This window comes from Mytilus californianus, unplaced genomic scaffold (genome assembly GCF_021869535.1).
Source record: "Mytilus californianus isolate M0D057914Y unplaced genomic scaffold, xbMytCali1.0.p SCAF_14, whole genome shotgun sequence".
Taxonomy (NCBI): domain Eukaryota; kingdom Metazoa; phylum Mollusca; class Bivalvia; order Mytilida; family Mytilidae; genus Mytilus; species Mytilus californianus.
Genome location: NW_026262626.1, coordinates 6,770,415 through 6,795,118, shown reverse-complemented (window position 1 = coordinate 6,795,118; position 24,704 = coordinate 6,770,415). Strand labels below are relative to the sequence as shown.

Sequence of the window (24,704 nt, the reverse complement as noted above, 5' to 3'; positions counted from 1 at the left end):
TGAAATGGCTTAACTCAATCAAAAGACATATCAACAAAAACTAGTGAACATACACTGAACGAATAAATCTGATCTATGACGCAATGTAAATACAAAATTAATAAAAAAAAGGGATGAGATGTAGAAAAATTTCAGAAGGACAACTAATATGTTTTACTTTTTTCAATCCTCTCTTTTTATTTCTTTTTTATGACCAAATTTCAAGTTGCAAACGGTAATCATTGTAGCATCACGAGTGCTTCCATTTGGCCAGAAACTACACACCCTTCCGGAACACCTACGAATACCCTTAGTTTAAATAAAAAGGGGCTTGTGTTGTTTATGCTTTCAATGTTGTGTTATTTGCTCTTTATTTTTCAATGTCTGTGTTGTCAAACAGTGAAAGTCTTGTTTATTCATCGTACAGGCATGGGAAACCTTAAAAGTTTCAAACGTTCACATTCGGTCCAGTTTTGTATAGTTTACATGCTGGTATCACTTGTTGAACAGGAGCTGCTGACTCTTCTTGTGCACCCGAAATCATCCCCGGCTTTCAGTTGGGTTTGTGTTGCTCAAGTTTTAGATTTTTGTGTAGTGATATCTTCGCTGTTAGTCCTTTTTGCGTTTTTTTTATCCATTTTCTTATCTGGTTTTGTTTTACTAATACTTTTTGAGTGCCTAAGTATCTTCTCCATTTATTTTATCATCTTAACAACAACATATTTTTAATGCAGTGTTCAAAATGTATCTTAAGGACATTCCATTTAGTCTTTACATAACACAACTGTCCTCGCGCAACTTCATCTACCGTGACATTCGTTTTATATCTGTCAACCACATTTTATGAGCTCATTACAAAATGCTGATACCTTTGTAATAAATGTCCATATGGCATATGCCATCCACAGTCACTCGAAGTAGCAATCTGGGTTAAAGGGCGAAACATGCCTTAAGCTTTTACATGCTTTGAGGATGTTGTGTTTGCTTTTAAAACGTTCCTGATGTAGAACATCATGTGGTTTACCTGATCACGTTAAATTATTTTAATGGTGGATTAAAACTTGTGAAATACTATGGCCATTTCTAGACAAAACACCATTAAATTCTGTGCGATAATTTTGACAATCTGATTGCCCCACCTTCTCCTTTTACAAGTGTGTAATTCTACGCATGGGCTTAATCTACAGTTCAATATTCAAATCACGTTTGCAACATTTAAACTGTTTAGTTAAATGACATTATATAATTCATGGGTGTTTCTGGTTAGACAATTGACAGAGTGTATGTTTATAAAACATTAATTATAAGATGTAAATATAAAAAAGAAGATGTGGTATGATTGCCAATGAGACAACTCTCCACACGAGACCAAATGACACAGAAATTAACAACTATAGGTCACCGTACGGCCTTCAACAATGAGCAAAGCCCATACCGCACCTATAAAAGGCCCCGAAATGACAAATGTAAAACAATTCAAACGAGAAAACTAACGGCCTAATTTATGTACAAAATAATGAACGAAAAACAAATATGTAACACATCATGTAAGCATGAAACGCATGGTTATATTTGGTAAGTATTAAAGATATACATTGTATCTTATTCTATAGTAATATATATATATTATATACTTAGTTAGTGCAATAATACGAACAGTTGTGCTGGCGCATAACATATGGATGAAAGTACCAGAGATTACAATAAGGGAAATGCATATATTTCAAAGCATAAATGAATGACGAATTTGCCAAGTTAGACTTAGAAGATGCATAATATAACGATTCTTTATCCGTAGTTGAACTCTTGTTGTTGTCAATATTGTTCACGGTTGCTGTTGTAAAACCACCAGGATACAAGGGAGGAACCACATATTCAATGTTGAATGTTTTAAAATGAAATCTTTTAGTACTGTAGACACATGGATAATTGGATCATTCCCAAACGACAAACGTAAACTGTACATTTTGGTCATTCACTTTAGTACCTCCTTTTCTTGTCCTAGCATTCATAAGAAGGTCTATATACATTAAGAGATGGATTAAGTTCAGTTAAATGTAATATGAAAGAAGAATAGAGAAAAACAAACAAAAATAACTTGGAAATAGGTAGCGTCGTATTTGCCTCAATAGAATAACTCGACGGCATCTGAATATTTGGCCGAACGATTATCAACTAATGTTTTAATGACCGTGGAAAAAACTTTTGCCTACATCATGTCTTTTTGAACTAACAGCATGTGCAGCTTTTTTTAAATACCGTTGTCATACAAAAAGATTGTTGTGGTTGCTTATTTAAATGCAACACCAAAATAATCATTAAACAGGATAAGCAAGCACATACCTTGTTAATGGCCTGGCAAGCCTGAGATTACCTGCATTTTTTTTTCACTATGTCCTCTTCCAATTGATCATAAAAAAAACTGTTCCAATCGAGAAGTATACATTCTAGTTAAGTCTAATTAATTTCAGTTCATTTATATGTTTCGGAGTTTAGTGTGACGTCCATTTTCACTGAACTAGTACACATTTTTGTTTAGGGGCTCGCTGTAGCCCGCCTCCGGGTGCAAGATTTTTTCACTGTGTTGAAGACCCATTGGTGGCCTAGGGCAGTTTTCTGCTCTTTGATCGGGTTGTTGTCTCTTTGACACATTCCCCATTTCCATTCTGAATTTTATAACTTAAATTTTAGAATAACGCCAGTGTCTATACGTGATCCCTCGTTGTTGGTTACTGTTCTGCAAGAATGGTACCGTAGTTACGATTTTCTATACTTTCCTCACAAATGTTTTGTTGGATGTCTTTAGTATATAAATGTGGCACGCACTTGGTATTCTAGGGCACTTAGTTTTACTGCAGGTACGTCAAAATAAAACACTTTGTAACTTTCTATAAGGGATATTTGTTGATTTTCATATCTTATGGCGGCCATCTTGGAAAAAACCGCAATATTGAAATTTCAAATTGGGTCCATAGCTTATATTGTTTGAAGCACCTAGCATTTATAAAATGACAAATTTGAACGAATATAAGGGATATTTGATGATTTTGATATTTTGAGACGGCCATTTTGGAAAAAAACCGCAATATTAAAATTTCAAGGTGGATTCACAGCTAATATTTTTGAAACACCCAGCACTACTACCATGCCAAATTTGACCTTAAATGTGACCTTATATAAGGGATATATGTTGTTTTTGATATTTAATGGCGGCCATCTTGGAAATAGCCGCCATATTGAAATTTCAATGTGGGTCCATAGCTAATATTGCTTGAAACACCCAAAACTACTACCATGCCAAATTTGGTGCTTTTATCATCAAACCCACAATTTTTTCACCAATCTGCCGGACTATTACTTCATCAGGTAATCAACACTCAAAAATAAAAAATAAAATTAACATAGATACCAAACGGGAAACATTTAAAATTATACATCAAAATTATGAATTTGAGAGTCAGGGCTCGTTTATATCGTATATTAACAGACATCAGGGGAAAAAATATTAATTTGAAAAAATGAATTTTTAAGAATTTTTTTCTGCAAATGTATAGAAGTCAAATAGACAATAGCTACCTGTCATGCAGGTGATTTAAATTGATTTTAAGTAAATCTATGCAACCTCACAATAATGAGCAATTGTACATTCAAGCAATAGTTCCATAAAACTTATGTTAATATGAATACGTATTTAACTTCATAATTATACATTGTGGTATTTCAAAATAATCATTATTATACAGATATATAAAATAGTAATTGTGGTAAAGTAGGACTCAAAGGAACACTGCATGCAATTAAACAATCTAATAGACGTGTTACGAAATGGTATATACTCAAAGCTGAAGTTGACAAATTTGACTTTAAATGCGGGTATCGTTTCAAAGCACAAAAGGGATTTAAAGATTTAAATTATCTGTGTATCAATTGAATCTTGTGATTAAACTGCATAATCCACGTATATTTGTTTCTTATAACAAACGTCCCTTTGAAAACTTTATCATAGACAATTTCTTTATAAATATTCCTTATGGAACAAATGTTCAATAATAATTATTCCGTAAAGAATAAAATGATACATCCCATTATATTTCTTCCTTTTTATATATTGGAACATTGACAGGAGGCGAGGGTTTAGAGCAGAAAGGATATAAAATCCAAAAGGAAAGCCGAGAAAAAGGAGTAATGGATGAGGAAAACAATCCCTCGCCAACCCCTAAAAATTAAAGCAACTTGGATTTTTTAATTTTAGCGTTTTCGAAATCAATAGTGACGGACATTTAATAAAAGGTGTGTTAACCCGTGGTCAGAACTTTTGGACGAGTTGTACATAATGCAAAACCTGCTTATACAATATGATGAAATCCAGCTGGCGGTCGGGTGGACGTGCAGGCGAGCGGGAGAAGAGGATACCCGTTTTGAGTAATAAACTCCTAACCTAGGCGAGTTTTAACTTTGCACAATGTATGTATATACATAGAAAATATGCAGTTCTTTTTATGGATTCATTTTGGATATAGTTTGTCGGCTTTTATTTTTTCGGAGGTTGAAACTTCGTGATTTTTTGACAATTTTACATATGACCAACATGACACCTCTAGGACCTCACTAGCCCTTAGTAGACGTTAAACATGATTTTATATATATTAAACCATTGTGGTGACGTCAGCCTATTCATTTACCGTGGATTCTTTTTCTAGAATCAACGCTTCCTAAATCCGCCGCTGAAATGGACTCACCAAATTATATTCAATTGTTTCCTTTGTGTGTCTAATTTCATTAAGTTTGAATTTGCTAATTTACTGATTTCTGTTCACTAATGGAATTAATTTAAAAACTTACCTTTAATTTTTGTAATTTGTATATGCCTTCTCTGGGAATCGAACCCTTCCTTGAAATCTGTTATGAATGACTGACATCAACACATCTACGAAACCGATCGGCTACCAATGGGTTACAACTTCGATGTCTTAATTTATATATATAAATGAACATCGGACACACAGGGGTTGTACATTTATATATACACAATGGGCAGTCGTATAGTATAAGTTGGTAGCCGCGAGGTTAGCATGCTTTAAATCAACGAGTTAAAAGATAGGGATTTGTCGGTTTAGGTTCGAATCCCTGTATTATCTCTGTTGTCCCAATTCTGTTTTTTTTCTAATTTTGCATGTTATAGTGGATATTTTTGTAATAATAGCGAGTTTTACCGTTTATTTTTTTGATTATTATTGGCTATTTCACATTTTTGAAACAAAAATGATTGTCAATTTTTGTTGTATAAATATAGTATGATTTCATCTGTTTTACTACATAATTTTACAAATGTTTGTTCGCAATCCTATGCGAGAAAATCGTGATGTGCCTAGAGTGCTAGAAATTTTGGTAACATACTTATTATATATACTTTATATATGCTCTTTGGTCGGGTTGTTGTATCTTTGACAAATTCCCCATTTCCATTCTCAATTTTATTAGAAATAAGTTCGAATATGTCTTATTTTGTAAAAACAGATAATATTCAGATGCCTGATAATATTAAGATCTATAAAGGTAGAAGTGTTATATTTGTATTTTGTTTACCAATTAATTGTGATCTGAGATTTATCAATGCATCGTTGGACACGATAACATGGTTATTTAAAATCACTTACAATACCTTCTAATTAAGAAAAGGCTTTAATTTTGAAAAGAAATAAACACAATAGTTTAAGTTATAGATACAATGGATAAGCGTAGAGTCATGAAAAACAAACCATTCGCCCTCCGGGCTCATGGTTTCTTTTTCAAGAATCCACGCGTATCCATTGTATCTATATAACATAATCTGTTAGTACCTATTTAGAAAAAGATTAATTTCCCTTATATTATTTTCATGTAAAATGTGACTGGTTCGACCCAACGAAATGACTCAGAGGATCTTTGGAAAAAGACATCTTATATATATATATATATATATATATATATATATATATATATATATATATTCCTGCAAAGTTTCAAAACATTTCGAATATACACTCCGTCATAAACACTCTAATGCATGTACTTTTTTTGTTTATTTCTTTAACTGTAACTTTAAATAAATCTTTAAAAAAACAAACAAAAACAAGTTTAGATTTAAATTGTAATTTCTCTTGTAAGGGTTCTTTGTAAAATGTGACTCGCATTTCCCCGGTTGCACATCCCCGATAACTACGTGAAAGGGTGGCATAAAATGCTCAAAGCGTTAGCGGTAATTGGCAGCAATTTTCGTGCCATTATATATCAGACCAGACACGGAGCCTTGAGCACAATTTTACTCCAGATACCGGCATTGCATACCTACGCAGTTTTTTGTGGACAATAGAAATCATATAAGATTCACACACAGTAGTTTCCTAGGATAACAGGATGATGCTCAACAGTTTAATTTACTGCCTTCAATTGGCCAGGTATAAATTAAAATTTCCCCAGCATTTTGTCATTTTAGGTAAAATAAAAATACCACACGTCGTTCTCCGTTCGTTATCCTCTATTGGCGTCATAAACTTAGATCTACATGTAGAACAAGACCAAAAAGAATATATCGAAAAAAATGAACTTGCAATTATCTTTTGTATGTCAAGTATATGTGGAACACGCGATTAGGCGCTTAAAACTTTCAGTCAGTGGAAGACTATGGAGACATCCGAAAACAATCAACCAGACTGTAGAGCTTTGTGCGGGTTTTTCAGAGATTGATTGATTGTTGTTTGTTTTTCGTCCAGTGACGAATATTTCATGCATTTTCAGGACTAGGTTCAGTAGTGGAGTGACAGATTGTTATCGTAATTAATAATACAATCAAACTGGCTTATAATTTGATTTTTTTTTAAATCTAGAAGTGCATGCTAGAAAAACTATAGGCCCCTCCCCCGCACATACGTACACCTTTTCCATCCTATAATCACAAGCAATGACTCAAGATTAAAAATTCGCAGAGGTTAAAGACTAATATGCCTAGATAGCACAATCAATAAATGAAGTTATGCATTTTTGAGATCCACAAGTAAAGTCTGTCGTCAAGTAATCTAAGTAAAAGTAAATAAAATGCAATTCAAACTCACCTACTCTATCGTTACGACTCATAAGAAAGGTATTTCACTGTGAATTTTAATATTGTTATAAAAACCGGTAGCCTAAACATATAAAACTAATAGAATCTGAAGCGAGATGATGTATCAAACATTTCTGCTTTATACGTTTTTAAGACAAATTATTCAACACAAATACGCCTGAACATTAAAAAGTGTACCTTTCTTTCTCTTTTCGATGAACTTTTTGATTGTTTTAAGGATTTTTTTTGAAAATAATGTCGCCGGGGGCAGAGATGCAAATTAATGCTTTTAAGAGATCAATCTTTTATCTTTCTGTGGAATTGGTTTTGGTGGAATTTATGCTTATGTACGAAAAAGATCCAAATGTCTGTGCGCCTAGCACAATCGTGAAAAGCGGTAGGGCCAATTTCCCCTGAATTTTTTTCACAGAAGGGTCAATTTCAAAAAGTGCTGAAAGAATAAAATTTACGATAAAAAAATGAAATAAAAATGTTTTTTGGTCAATATCTCGATTTTTATGTATTATGTTATGTCTGGAAAATAGTTAATTTAACCTCAAAAAAAGGATGAGAGTCAAATAAGCGTAATTAAAAACTAATTTACCGTGTTTTTAGGTTGGAAAACCAGGGAATCCCCCAAGAAAGACACTTCAAACCAAAACAAAGTTATGTTTTTTGTTGTTGTTGTAATTTATACAACTTTTCCCTCAAAAATGAAATTGGTTTAGTGTGTCCTTAATACCTAAAAAACAACTTTTTTTTAATAAAAAGTGGAATATCACTAAATTTTATTTATATAGATGCTTAATATCGACTTTGTTTTCAAGAGTCGCCGTGGCCCCATCGGTAGAGTTTAAAACTGTAAATAATGGATTGTTTTTAAGATGGGGTTCAAATCTCACGCTAATTTTTCTGTTTTTTTATGTTGAAATATTAAAATGTTATGTTTCTATCACATTTTTTCGGATGTTAGTTTAATTCAAAGAGTCACACTGAAGTAGGTGCTTGTACATAACCAATAACACGAGAATTGATTATATAGCAATAAAGCCCAAATGTTGTGTGTGTTATACACATAACGAAAAAAGGCCATAGCAGAAAAATTTCAAAACAACAAAAATATTTTTTCTAAATCTTGAACAAGAACGTTTTAGAAAATGGTATGAGATGTAACAAATGCAGACAGTAATTTTATCTCCAATCCACCAACTGTGTAGATACTAGTACTGGCATTGTTACATTGTACCACCGTCCCTACACCGGAACCTAAGTCATCAAAAAATGAAACAACACCACAGAAAAAAATCAATTACACTACCAATCGTGACTGTAGGTAAAACATCAAGAAAGTGTTGAATCTGTATCGCAACCTAGGGTCGACCCATTTGGTACAATGCCATGCAGAAAAGACACGATTACATGTGTTTGTAACGCAAGCCGTTCTAGTACCAACTGGTGTAAGCTGTTGTCCGGTTCATATAGACGGTAAACCTTAAAAGCTGGAATAGTGTAAAGATAAAGATACATCCAGATTGAGGAAAACAACATCCCAGTTAAATGCGTCCGATATTTTTTGGTTTCTTGGCATTAAAACAGAGACCGATCTTGAATTAGATTAGCTGATTTATATCAGATAATTAGATTATTAAATGTTTCTTGTATTTATATTTAACCTCATTTTTTAGGCGCCACTTAGGGGCATTCAGTTTTTCGGTCTGTGCGTCCGTTCGTTCGTTTGTCCGTCCGTCCCTTCGTTCGTCCGTCTGTTCGTTCGTCCGTCTGTCCCGTTTCAGCTTAAAGTTTTTGATCAAGGAAGTTTTTGATGAAGTGGAAGTCCAACCAACTTGAAACTTAGTACACATGATCCCTTGGATATGATCTTTCTCATTTTAAAGCTAAATTACAGTTTTTATCCCAATTTCATAGTTCACTGAACATAGAAAATGATAGTACGAGTGGGGCATCCGTGTACTATGGACACATTCATGTTTAATATTTTGTTAATTTTTTGTTAAACAAAGCTGTTAAATACGTGTACGCTACAAATCACCTACCAACATTAACACGCTAACTGAAGCACCATGTTTTTTTTTTTAATACAAAACTAATTTTGAATATCTATAGTGATAATTCATATTTTAATGCTCCTCAGGGGTATTTACAAACACAATCAATATTGGTTTTGATAACAACAAAAATCAATAGTCTTGGCCTTGATTATTGTAGGAAGACCTGTTCAAGGTATGAAAATAGATGATGTGACGTGTTTCCATATACTATAAATAGTATCTATCGGGCTATTTAAAAACATGATTTAACTAGCTAATCAAATGAAAAAAACTCACGGGAAAATGGCCCTACCTCTTTGTCTCTAATTAAACATGATACAAATTTCTCGAAGCTCCATACAATACTTTAAGTAAAACACGTATATAAGATGCATACAATCCTTATTTATACACCTACATTAAACTTTTAAATCCCATAGAAACAAATGAAAACAGTTCAAATATACCAACTTGTATATAGATATGAGAAGATGTGGTATTAGTGCCAATGAGACAACTCTCCATCCAAGTCAAAATTTATAAAAGTAAACCATTATAGGTCAAAGTACGGTCTACAACACGGAGCCTTGGCTCACACCGAACAGCAAGCTGTAAAGGGCCTCAAAAATTACTAGTGTGAAACCATTCAAACGGGAAAACCAACGGTCTTATCTATATAAAAAACGAGAAACGAGAAACACTTATGAACCACATCAACAAACAACAACTTTAACTCCTATAATACAGAGTTCCATTATTTTCTTCAGTTGCAACTGAATATCAGCCTGTATATATCAAACAGAAATCTAGTATTTGTTCATGCCATCGAGGAACTTTATTAATGATATGTCAAAACATACATACACATCTTTGAAATGAATTAACTAAATTGACTTTTGCAAATTAAATCAATATAGCCATTGAAGATTCATTAAATGATCAAATTACAATGATTAAATCAAAAGTATACTGTTTTACTGTATACCTCATTAATGAAAATGCTATTTTACAAAAAAGTATGATATGTATTTTTTTGGCCTATTATCGGATATTTGTTTTCAATATCAATGCTGAACCCGTAGTCTTATTGAACGTCGCTTTTTCTCGTTACAAGTTCCCTGCTATTTTTAGCTCACCTGGCCCGAAGGGCCAAGTGAGCTTTTCTCATCACTTGGCGTCCGTCGTCCGTCGTCCATCGTCGTCGTCGTCGTCGTTAGCTTTTTACAAAAATCTTCTCCTCTGAAACCACTAGACCAAATAATACAACATGCAGGCATTTACCTATCGTCGGCAGAGATATGACAACGAGATATTAATACTGAAGATTCCCTAAAACATTCAGTTTGCAAACAAAATATCCTTGTTTGAATTACGATTTTGAATTAACACCCACCAAACTATCTCCAGGTGATTGTTTTTTGAATATAAGTATGTACGGATGAAATGTCTAATACAAAGAGAAAAAAAATAATGCACGTTGTACTATTGTATTGATCCATTGAAAATTTTGCAATTTAGATAGTTTTCCTTTTTTTCACCTGTTGCATTTATACATCGCCAGATAAAAATACAAGTTAAAGATTTCCGGTAAAGTAAATTAAACATATCTGCAATGGTATATCTTTATTAAATTGGACAACATATAGCATTCAAATTATTATTCTTCTCATCTAATTATTTGTGTTAATTGCATACGTAATTCAAAATTGCTCCTTTTTAGCTCACCTGGCCCAAAGGGTTATTATCTTGAATATTATTATAGATAGAGATAAACTGTAAACAGCAATAATGTTCAGCAAAGTAAGATCTACAAATAAGTCAAACTTGATCAAAATGGTCAGTTGACCCCTTAAGGAGTTATTGCCCTTTATAGTCAATTTTTAACCATTTTTCGTAAATTTTTGTAATTTTTTACAAAAATCTTCTTCTCTGAAACTACTAAGACAAATTTGACCAATCTTGTTTACAATCATTATTAGGGTATCTAGTTTAAAAAAAGTGTTCGATGACCCCGCCTGCGAACCAAGATGGCCGACATGGCTAAAAAATAGTACATAGGGTAAAATGCAGTTTTTGGCTCATATCTCTGAAACCAAAGCATTTAGAGCAAATCTGACCAGGATAAAATTGTTTATTAGGTCAAGATCTATCTGCCCTGAAATTTTCAGACTAATCAGGCAACACGTTGTTGGGTTGCTGCCCCTGAATTGGTAATTTTAGGAAAATTTTGCAGCTTTTGGTTATTATCTTGAATATTGTTATAGATAGAGATAAACAGTAAAGAGCAATAATGTACAGCATAGTAAGATCTACAAATTAGTCAACATGACCAAAATTGTTAATTGACCCCTTCAGGAGTTATTGCCCTTTATAGTCAATTTTTTACAATTTCCATAAATTTTGTAAATTTTTGTAAATTTTTACAAAATATTTTCCACTGTAACTACTGGGCCAAGTTCATTATAGATAGAGATAATTGTAAGCAGCAAGAATGTTCAGTAAAGTAAGATCTACAAACACATCACCATCACCAAAACACAATTTTGTCATGAATCCATCTGTGTCCTTTGTTTAATATGCACATATACCAAGGTGAGCGACACAGGCTCTTTAGAGCCTCTAGTTTAGTTTTATACACTGCCGGAATGTTGAATTTTACTTTCGATGAATTTATTCAATTTTTTTATTGTCATCTGATATTTAATCTTGGTGTTTTAAACTCGCTATAGTCTTCTGGTTATTTATTCAAAATGACTACATCCACACCTGTATTAGTATCCATTTGATGTTAAATTGATCTCAAGTAAAGTTCAAACGATTTGTTTGATAAATGCTCATCTATTCGAGAAATAGCCTTTCCGCAAACCTTTGATTTTTGCCATTATTAGAGGGAATATAAATCTAAAACTCTGTAAATGTCGTTTTTATGTTATAATGAACATAGTTTGATGATAAGTAAAAAATCTAGAATTTTCCCTTTTAACCTACAAAAAGCATTTTTTCCTAAATTAAACATCAGGGAGGATTAAAAGCAAAACAAGTCACAACCTTAACTATATATGACCAACTTAGAGTTCACTCCTTATTTAAAAAAAAACATTGTTATTAAATACATGTTTGATATGAAAAAAACATGTTAAGTATGCTAGTCCTGCAAAGGTCTGAACTTCAAACTATTAACAATAACATAGATATGTAACTTTATATAAATGTACGTCATTTATCTATAATCATAAACAATGGTTTGATTTATAAAGTTCTTTTCCTGCATTTCCGCTAAAGTGGAGTTTTTTAATTGCTCTCCTTCGTGACAAAATATCTTCACAGTTCCATGTTTTTCCAAAGAGTTGTTCATTGTATCCAACCTATCATCACATGAGGCTTTATCATGTATATACCCTTTTTTCTGAAATAATGACAATGCAAATATTAGTACTGGCGTCAATGATAAAAGAGATACTTTACAGTGTTTTCAATAAACTTGAATAATATTTTTTTGACACTTTTCCTTGCATTCGTAGATTAATTTTAGTTAGTTTGTGTAAAATAATCACCAGAGCCCAAGAAAAGCTTGAACAAATCATTTATCAAATAGAAAGGATTTTTTTCATTTCCCTGGATTTGGTCTTTTAGTATTTCACCGTAAAATAAATGTTTAAGCCTTCGTATTGCAACATACAAGCCATAAAGATCAAGATAAGAAAAAACAAAACAAAAAACACTTTGTAGTTTCGGTAGTACATATTATGGCAAGCTAGATTGGATAAATGATATGCAAGGACTAGCTGAATTGTAGCTTTATTTTTTTGTTGTTTTTGTTTGAAAGTCCTAGATAACGTCAAAATTTGAATAACTAGACGTTTGTGTATCCAATTACGAAAAAAAAAACGTTAAAAATATTTTATTTTATAAAAAAGGATAATTTTTTTTTTAAATTTCTGCACATTTATGAATGACCACTAAGCATGTCATTTTGAAGCTAGTTTTGGCAGCGAGTCCAGTTTAAAAGAGCGAAACTTCTTATTGTTTTCATTACAGCTGTTTCCAATTTTACTGATTTTGTTAGATATTAATGAATGATTTTTTTAACAATTTCATACTATAACTTCAATACAAAGTAGTCCCTTATCCCTCCTCGATCTCTTACACCAATCGACGGTGACATTTTTTTCAGCACACATCATATAACGCTAATAACATATGTGTCAGAGTCATATTGTGCAGAGTGAAAACAGAATTCATGTTTATTGATTTTGAAACTGCACGTCTTAAAAAAATTGCGAGAGAAAATGAAATATGCCTTGCAATGCGAATTCTAAATAAAATATATCAAAGTCAAATAAGAAACAAGTTACAGTAAGTGAGTGTGAAAAACTTATTTAATTAATAAAGTTATTTTCTTTTATAACTGAATTTATTAACACATTTGGTAAATTCTTGTCAAATATTACAACCAGTTAGTAAAATGCACAAGATTTGTAACACCAACTTTTATGTCAAATGGGGATCTTGTAATTTGTTATATAAATATCCAATCAATCATTAAGGTTAAAATATACAATACTTTGTTCATAGATATATTGTACAGCTTACCCAGCAACTTGACGAGTATAAGCGTCATTTTTTTTGAATTATTGAAAAATTTGACTTTCCTAATGTATAGAGTACCTTGATAAATTTAGCAAAGGGCTACTGTGCAAGCCATTTTTAAATAATGATTTTGAATTAAAGAATTAAGTCAATTATTAAACTCTTATAAAAGTATTATTGTTTACAGAATGTCTATTGCTCAGTGACAATAGGTTTTTTGAAATATTTTTGGTCTACTTATCCTTTTTCTGTAGGATATTTTCCAGGACTCTGTAGATCTGTACTGATCAACTAAGAAACTTAGAAGGGGCTTAAGAGCTTTTATGTTATGAAGAAAATATTATGATTCTGGGTTCAACTTTTCAAAATGTAAAATTTAAATGAAAAGTATTTCAGAAAGACTTTTTAAAATTACACAAAATAAGTTTTATTGCTTTCAAATAGTATTTTAAAAATCTACCAAGATTCTGTATTTCAATATACAAATTACAATTCTTATTTCTAGCTTTTTTTCTCTCTGAAAGGATGGAGGTATCTCTTGATAATAAGATAATTACATACACACTGTAGTTGCAAATCGAATTTTATTTTTTTTTTCTTCTTGTTTTTGTATTATGTTTACTCATTTCTATTAATTTTGTTGGTTTTTTAAACTGATAATATCAGGGAGACAACTTTTTGTGGAAATCAGAAATGAAAAAAGCAAAACACCTCTTCGTGTTGAAAATCACTTGACGTTTGCGTTACCAAACTTTATTGCCTAGATATTCATACCGAGTGTTTGTATTAATGAAATTCTTTATAAATTTTAAATTCAGTCCATCTTTTTTGATTTTTTGAAAATATTTCAACTTTTCGATCAAGAGCAAATATAAACGCGAGATTATTTTGAGTTTTAATCAAAACATTGTCTTTTAATGAGAAAACTTTATGTTTGTCTCCTCCGTAGATTTACTGAATTTTCGCGGCCACGTGACTACTGTTTATGATAGACTTTTATCGTTTAAGGATAAATGACGCCGTTGGCGTTTCTCGTTTAAATTGTACCACAATTTACCATTCAAGGCATATTATCACTTTTCTTTGATTATCTCATTGTTAAAGGCCATACATCAATGTCAGATGGTCTAATGGATATAGTTGTAAAATCATACAACTCTTCCTATTTGTATATAGATTATTAGTTTCAAAGTAACAAAGCCAAAAAGGCTATTTAGTATTTAAAAAAAAATCCGACTCACGTAACACAGTTTGTAGCAAGCATAGATTAGGTGATGAGTTGCATTCGCTGATGCTAAAATCGAGGAAACAGAACAAGACAATTGCTTCATGTACGACAGTTGGAACAAGTCCGTGGTCATATGTGGCACATATCCCCCATAAAGAATAGGGTTAGTTTTTTTATATTCTAATTCAGAAATGAATTAAGTCTCGTTTTTTCATGTTTTTTTTTAAATGCTGTTTTTATTTCCATCTTATTTTAATTTGTAATTTTGGGATTTGTCCGACATCTTTTATCGATTTCTTACCTTCAGTTGAGATACGATATCAAGTCCAAATCTTTCAATTGGTTTTGTTTCTAATGTGCCTGGTTGTCTCAAATCTATATAATGAACGCACTGACAACTGTTGTTACGTGACTTTGGGTACAATAATTCAAAACCTTCATCGTCATAAATTATTACTTCAATGTTGTCGGGTAATGGAGTCGGAGTTCTCGGAGAAGGTGGATCAGGCTGAGGAACGACTTGAGTTTGCTTATTGCGTGGACGTTTTCTTTGTTTAGGCTGTTGTATAATGTAATGTGTTCTTATCTGACAACGGACGTTGCGCGTTGACGGACGTTGAATTACATATTTCTGTGGGTAGTCTACTAGTATATAATCTTGTCTTTGAAAATCCTTTTTATCAGCTGGTTCTTCTTTCGTTACATACCCAATAGGTTGCTTATTACGCAAAGGTTTTATCTGTTTAGGCTGCGGTTGTATCACGTAAGGTGTTCTCGTCTGACAACTGACGTCGCGCGTTGGCGGATGTTGAATTACATATTCCGGTTTCTTTTTATTCTCCTTTGATCTCACTTCATCATAGTCATTTGTGTTGCTGTGCTGTCTATACCTGCTCATCACAGTCACTTGAACATAAAAAAATTACCTTGGAAAAACACCCACTGCACAATATAAAAATCGAAGTATTTATCTTTCTATACACATTTGTAATTATAATTGCTACATAAATGTCCATCAGCCTGTCAAAGGCGTATTCCCTAGTTACCAGCTTTGTATGGCCAATAATAAGGTTGAAATATACTGTCAATTTCTCTACATCACACCCTTATAATGATGTGAATGAATACCTCATTTAACAAAGCTTTTTTAAAAATAAAAACAGTCAGAAATTATTATTTAGATATATTCATATGAAAAAACAACGTCCCATATAAAAACGAATATGAATAGCGCTTTAAGTCTACACGTTTATCGTTGAATCAATGTAACCCCTGGTTAGTTTTTAACAAATTAATATTGGATATTTATCATGTTTATACTATATTGTTTAATTGTGTGCAGTGATCTTTCGAGTCCTATTTTAAAACAATTATCATTTTACAAATCTGTATAATAAGGATAATTTTTAAACACCACAATGTATATATGTAGTTAAAGGCATATTCATATTAGTGTACACAATATTTTATGATGAATTATACGATAGCAATATATATTCACATTCACAAAAAAAACAACCCTTTTTTAAATAATCATTATTGCAAAAGTAATTCAGTTTTATTGAAAATACTAGCAAATGGTAAGTATTAGTAGATTTTTGTTTTTATCCAAAACGAATTGATTTTGTTACCTGATTAATTATATTGCAATCTTAATTGACTAGGATTGTCAGTTTTCCTACCGAAGGTCGGTCGTTCTCTTCGGCTTCCTCCACCAATTCAAACTGACTGCTACGAAAAAGCGCTGTATACAAAAAAGTGCTAAAAGTGGCGCTTAACACCAATTAATCAATACAACAATTTCTTATAATCATAATTTATTACAGATTAACAGGGATAAAAAAATATCTATCTAATTATTTTGTTGACAAACCGAATTATTCTCTCACTGGCTAAGAGCGCTGGTTTAGAAACACGGATAATATATATATATCTGGTTATTTAGTTTATTTTACTGTTTCCTTTCTTATTATTACATTTTTTTATTATTGTTGCCATATTGGAAAGGAAGAAACTTTTATCGTATTTCGTCAATGCATAGAAGTATGGTCATGTTCACTTCTTCCAACCGGCAGTAAATAAAGGCAACAGTACTATAACGCTGTTCGAAACTCATAAATCAATAGAGATAAAAACAAATCCGGGTTACAAACTAAAACTGAGGGAAACGCATCAAATATAAGAGGAGAACAATGACACAACAAAAACACAACATTAAAATATAGCACACACAGAAACGAACTATAATATAACAATGGCCATTTTCCTGACTTGGTACAGGGCATTTTAAGAAAAAAATGGTGGGTTGAACCTGGTTTTGTGGCATGCCAAACCTCCCGCTTTAATGGCAACGTCAAACACAACACCAAAATGACAACATCACATGACAGGACCACAATACAAATAAATGGGAGAACATATAGGACAAAGAAACACACGAAAAATAGCTAACAAAAGGTACTAGGCTTAAAATTCAATACGCCAGACGTGCGTCTCGTCCACACAAGACCATCCAGTGACGCTCAGATGAAAAAATATTGAAAGCCAAAACAAGTACAAAGCTAAAGAGCACCGAGGACCAAAACTTCCAAAAAGTTGCGCCTAACACGGCCAGGGTTTTCTGCCTGGGACAAGAACATCCTTATTATTTAGAATAATTTATAATTTGCAAACAGTAAATTTTATAAAATGACTATATAATAGATATACATGATAAAACCGGAGTGGCACTAACTACAGAATAAAAACGGATACATTACATAAAACAACTTAATCCAACATATAAAAATACACAGCCGAGTTAGCCAAAGCATCAACGCACAAAGTGACGTCACATTTGAAATTCTAAAAATACACACAAAATGACGTCACTTTTGAATTTGTAAAAATATTTCCCAAAAATAAGATAGGATTCGGATTGATTCAAGATTAGATTTGTAATACTGACATTACATTTATTAATAACAATGAAAATTACAATACTTATTAATATCAAATTGTGGTAGTAATTAGATAATTAATTGTATTATCTAGCTATGTCGGTGTTTCTTCTGAATCAAACTGTAAACCAAATATATCGTATAAATTTCGTGGAACCAAACTAAAATCTAATAAATGAAGGGGGTGATTAATTATCTTTACCATAACACACGAATATAACAGAAAAGACGTTAAGACATTTGACAAAATCCGACGAGAATAACAAATATAACATCAAAATTAAATACATGAATTTGGGATAGAAAAGTACCGTGACACGTCTTATAGCAATGCGGTTTCACACTCAGCAAAACAGTCCAATCGGGAATAAGTCACGTTCGGTAATTAAAAGATCAGACCACGTAATGACAAACCACAATCTAACACGTGGTAAAGATGTCCTTAGTTAGTTTGAACAAAGACACATCGTATGGACTAACCAATTCGTGATGGTGTCCGTAAAATTTACGGAGTGTCATTTTTAATCTGTCCTCCTCATAACTTTGTTGGAGCAGTTTCTGCGTAAGGAGCACACTCCTGTATATGAAGTCGGTATAGTGTGAACAAGCACGAGAATAACGTATCAATTGAGATATGTAATCACCATACGAAGGGGCAGAGGGTATGTTACTGCTGAGAAATGGGAAATTGATAATTGGGAAGTTGAAATCGTCCCGTTTATCATAGATTTTCGTGTGAAGTCGTCCATCTGTGTCCATATTGAGGAAACGATCAAGGTATGAAGCAGTCATTCTAGTATCAGTAGTATCCTTAATTTCAAGTTCACTGGGATATATGAGATGTAAGTATTGGCTGAAATATGGGTTATTCAATGATAGAACATCATCAATATATCGGAAAGTAAAATTAAAGAATTTCGCAAGGTGCTTTTTCTTTTTGTTTTTTAGAAGGTTCTGAATGAATTCTGCTTCATACGAGTACAAAAACAAATCGGCCAGTAGGGGTGCACAATTAGTTCCCATTGGAATACCGACTGTCTGTTGAAATATATATCCTCCAAACTCAACAAATATATTGTGGATCAAAAATTCCAGCTGATGCCTAAGAACATCAATTTTGCTTCGCGAAATGTTGAATATGCAACACCGTCTTGCCACGCTATCTGCTCGTTAAAGAACCCCCATGCAACTACCCTTGAGGAGTTCGTAGATAGCAACCATTCTCCTCTATTCAATATATTCTCATTGTCAGTTGTCAGAATAAATTGTTTTGCCTTACACTCCAGAACCTACCTATTATATTACATTAATTGTATTTTCTTTTCCTTTTGGGATATGCAAACATCCTTTTGCCCCTCTTCTACATTAAGAAATAATTTGAAGATAGCGGATAGGTGAAATTTCAGCAATTTTATACCATTTTGCTTAGTAGTTAAGGTTGTTGACTACTTGGTTTCAAATAGCAAGTTTTTCGAGACTGCTATTGATTGATAGCATAGAAATAACATAACTAAAAAATGTAGAAAATAAGGAGTGTTCGTGTCTTTGTTATAAGATCAAAGCCTTCGACAATTTAGCAGGATCTCTTTTTTTTGTCTTTTACATTTGGTACTTTTGTTCGTTCAAAAACTATAAAAAATCAAATATTTTCAAAAAGGGCCTATGTGATTGAATTATGAAAATAAAAAAAATACTAGTTGTGGAAGAGCAAAGACTGTTTGTAACAATTATCAATTTATTCAGATATTTATACTAATGTTATTCATAGTTATTTTACTGAATATTCTCCCTGAATATATATGTTGTAAATTCAACAAGGATACTTGATGGAATTCTGTACACCAAGTTGTATTGTTAATTTGCAAAATGTGCAATAAAGAATCAATTTGAGTGTTAAAAAAGTAAAATTAAAGTATGGGTTAGCAGGTATAATATGTAATGTCTTTGTATTGATGAAACCGAAGAATTCAGAATATCTGACAAAAAAGTCAAAAACAAAATCAGTGAACAGTCTTACATGTGAAATAATCTCAATGGAACATTGATGGATATTATGCAAAAATTTCAGATATACCATCTGGACTTCCTGGAGTTGATAACGATTTAACGACCAATTATTGCAAAATATATTATGACTAGTTCTCAATGTTTGACATTTCAGACTTCTTTTGTAAAGTAACTGGAAAACACAAGTCTTGACCATATTGTGTGTCATGAAGATTCGATAATAGTCATTATGTTAAGAAAAGTATGACGATCCATAAAACGTAAAGACAATCTTATCCGTCACAGTTTTTTTACAGTTACAACCTTTTTAGTGTTGGTGATTTAACTGCATAATCTTTTTTCATGTCAGAGTTGATCTTTTGATGTCAACTGACTCATCTACTATCAGATTCATTTTTTATTTTCAATTCTGATTGACATACAGCTTTTGATTACTAACAATATTCATTGGTATTTGTAAAATGTAAACATTATAAAAATAAAAAGATTACAGCTAAATATATAATGCCAGTATTCGAGTATCAAATTTTGTATTTAAGTTCTAGCATTAAATTTAACGGACTTGCTGTTTATAAATGAAGAAGGAAATGCAAATCTAAGTATATTGTACATATATGTTATTATTTTTCATTTGCGTCAGTTGTATATTGACTTCTGTATCCTTATTTTTTTTATCACAACAGATGCAGTATATTGCACCTAATATATATTATCTTACCTCCTATACGTTTCTAGGAATATGATTGGTTAAAAGCGTCCGCGTGGAGACCGTGTTTATTCCATTTTAGGTTAGAAGGGAGGCGGGGCTTATTTCAATACACGGTTAGTAGTGGAGTTACGACTTTTGCACTATTTGAGTATTTAAATGTATTGAAAGTTCTGTTTAATATTGTTACACCAAGGTTGTTCATATTAAATTGTAATCGCTGAAATTATTTTCTTTTGTGCAGACCAATGGACGAAGTTCTTAAAATTGAACACTTGAACACTTTAACATAAAAATAAGAAGACGTGGTATGATTGCAAATGAGACAACTCTTGTCTAAATTCAACAAATAAAGATAGTCGGTAAGATAAATTCGTTACATAGTGTGCTAGTGACCTAATACGATATATACGGGGTCAGTAAAATCCATATGGGGTTCGAGCTTCGCTCTCAGCCCATATTGAATTTACTGACTCCGTATATATCGTATTAGGTCACTAACACACTATGTAACTAATAATATTATGATATCCGATAGATGAATTAATTCCTTGTCATTATTTGAACATAAGTGACAATAAATGCATTAACTTTATAAAGTTCGCAGGCCTACTGGTCTGTTTTTTGTGTACAGTGGTGTTTTGCTCAATATTTTTTCCGTTTTCCATTTCATTTACGTGGTCAGGATACGGATTATGTTTTAATGGCTTAAGGAGGACAGATTAAAAATGACACTCTGTAAATTTTACGGACACCATCACGAATTGGTTAGTCTATACGATGTGTCTTTGTCCAAACTAACTAAGGACATTTTTACCAAGTGTTAGATTGTGGTTTTTCATTACGTCGTCTGATCTTTTAATTACCGAACGTGACTTATTCCCGATTGTGACTGTTTTGCTGAGTGTGAAACCGCATTGCTATAAGACGTGTCACGGTACTTTTCTATCTCAAATTCATGTATTTAATTTTGATGTTATATTTGTTATTCTCGTCGGATTTGGCAAATGTCTTAACGTCTTTTCTGTTATATTCGTGTGTTATGGTAAAGATAATTAATCACCCCCTTCATTTATTAGATTTTAGTTTGGTTCAACGAAATTTATACGATATATTTGGTTTACAGTTTGATTCAGAAGAAACACCGACATAGCTAGATAATACAATTAATTATCTAATTACTACCACAATTTGATATTAATAAGTATTGTAATTTTCATTGTTATTAATAAATGTAATGTCAGTATTACAAATCTAATCTTGAATCAATCCGAATCCTATCTTATTTTTGGGAAATATTTTTACAAATTCAAAAGTGACGTCATTTTGTGTGTATTTTTAGAATTTCAAATGTGACGTCACTTTGTGCGTTGATGCTTTGGCTAACTCGGCTGTGTATTTTTATATGTTGGATTAAGTTGTTTTATGTAATGTATCCGTTTTTATTCTGTAGTTAGTGCCACTCCGGTTTTATCATGTATATCTATTATATAGTCATTTTATAAAATTTACTGTTTGCAAATTATAAATTATTCTAAATAATAAGGATGTTCTTGTCCCAGGCAGAAAACCCTGGCCGTGTTAGGCGCAACTTTTTGGAAGTTTTGGTCCTCGGTGCTCTTCGGCTTTGTACTTGTTTTGGCTTTCAAGCTTTTTGTCATCTGAGCGTCACTGGATGGTCTTGTGTGGACGAGACGCACGTCTGGCGTATTGAGTTTTAAGCCTAGTACCTTTTGTTAGCTATTATTCGTGTGTTTCTTTGTCCTATATGTTCTCCCATTTATTTGTATTGTGGTCCTGTCATGTGATGTTGTCGTTTTGGTGTTGTGTTTGACGTTGCCATTAAAGCGGGAGGTTTGGCATGCCACAAAACCAGGTTCAACCCACCATTTTTTTCTTAAAATGTCCTGTACCAAGTCAGGAAAATGGCCTTTGTTATATTATAGTTCGTTTCTATGTGTTACATTTTAATGTTGTGTTTTTGTTGTGTCGTTGTTCTCCTCTTATATTTGATGCGTTTCCCTCAGTTTTAGTTTGTAACCCGGATTTGTTTTTATCTCTATCGATTTATGAGTTTCGAACAGCGGTATACTTCTGTTGCCTTTATTTAACTTTATTTTCAACTAATATCTTACAAATTGAAATAAGAAGCTGGGGTATGATTGCAAATAAGACAACTCTAGTCTAAATTCAACAAATAAAGATAGTCGGTAAGATAAATTCGTTACTTAGTGTGCTAGTGACCTAATACGATATATACGGGGTCAGTAAATTCCATATGGGGTTCGTGCTTCGCTCTCAGCCCATATTGAATTTACTGACTCCGTGTATATCGTATTAGGTCACTAACACACTATGTAACTAATAATATTATTGATATCCGATAGATGAATTAATTCCTTGTCATTATTTGAACATAAGTGACAATAAATGCATTAACTTTATGAAGTTCGCAGGCCTACTGGTCTGTTTTTTGTGTACAGTGGTATGTTTTGCTCAATATTTTTTCCGTTTTCCATTTCATTTACGTGGTCAGGAAACGGATTATGTTTTCATGGCTTAACTTTATTTTCAACTAATATCTTACAAATTGAAATAAGAAGCTGTGGTGTGAGTGCCAATGAAACAACTATCTATCACAAGTCACAATGTTTATAAAGTAAACAATTATAGGTCAAAGTACGACCTTCAACACGGAGTCTTGACTCACACCGAACAAGCTGTAAAGGGTCCAAAAATGACTAGTGTAAAACAATGCAAACAGAAAAACAAACGGTCTAATCTATATAAAAAACGAGAAAAGAGAAAAATACCAACACACGACAACCACTGAAGAACAGGTTCCTGACTTAGGATAGGTGCAAACAAATGCAGTGGGTTTAAACGTTTTAACACGCGCCAATTGTATATCATAATGAAATATTTGTTCGATTGAATATCAGTTTGCTTTTTTAAAACCTTATATAGATCAAAGACAGATCAAAGACACAACTGGTATGTGTTTTAGGTGTATTTTGCTAAAGGGTTATATTTTCACTTTTATGTTATATTCCGTCTATATCATTTAATGCATTATGTGATTTCTGCACTTGCTTTATCTCGTCCTCTTCCCTGACATTGGATTCTCTATACTTGTATTTTTTCATTGCGTAGGTTGTCCTTCTTTATTCAAAATGTATATGATGTATATGTGTATTCTTTTCCAGATGAATCTTTTCGTCCTCTATTGCCGCTTTTGAGTCCGTCGTTCAAGAAATTTACATTTTACTATTCTCATATAACATGTATAAAACGAACTGGAAAATGAATCATAATTGACAGGAATAATACATGTGGAATGATCTTGATACCCTATGGAAAGACTTGTTCATTTCCTTCTCTTAATCACCTCTTTTGTTGCTTTGTTCAAATTTAATCAAATATGGTCAAATTGGTAGGACTGTTGCATGAAATAATAATCCGCCTTTGGTTCTTATCGAATTGAAAAAAATGGCATGAAGTGACAATTTTGGATTCTGTTTGGTCATTTTGAAAATTGTAAATATGACCCTGTAGATCAGGTGAGATATAAAACTTTCAATAGTTGTCTTTAGCGGATATGGTGGTTTTGTAGAACACTCGAATTTGCATCTATTTCATTTATCTAATCACTTGATTACTAGCGAGTATGTAGTACTGGGGCATCACTGGCGAGTGTCCGAATAATCGACAACTCATTGTACATTATCATCAATATTTTTACAAAGATAATTAAAGTGTTGTTTAAGATATTTTACATAATTTTAGGGCAAAAATATTATTATCATAAACTATATCAAAATCAATTTATTGCCAATTATTAGCATGTAGAGATCTTTCTTACATTACTGTGACATCAGTTTTTAGTCTAGGAAATAAATGAAGACTGAACACTAGGTCTTGCGGAAATATAAATTTAGATTGATTAATATTGATATCAGGTACTCTGGAAGGATTCGGATATCCATAAACGTATGCTCAAACCTTTTTATTTTCCAAGTCATCGATAATGCGTAAAATCCATCATTGTCTTTATAGGTAGTACACCTAGACGTGTTTTTGGAAAATATACAAATCTGATGGCCTGTTTTTTTAATATTTATGTAAA

At 32.3% G+C, this 24,704-nt stretch overlaps 1 long non-coding RNA gene across 1 annotated transcript; it reads right to left on the bottom strand.

Moving 5' to 3' along the window:
- Positions 1-12,015: 12,015 nt before the first annotated feature.
- On the bottom strand, positions 12,016-16,548 carry LOC127724105 (uncharacterized). Its single transcript, XR_007992357.1, has 2 exons — positions 15,228-16,548; positions 12,016-12,514 (listed from the first exon to the last, which is right to left on the bottom strand). It is a non-coding gene; the product is annotated as an uncharacterized LOC127724105 (long non-coding RNA).
- Between the last annotated feature and the right edge of the window lie 8,156 nt (positions 16,549-24,704).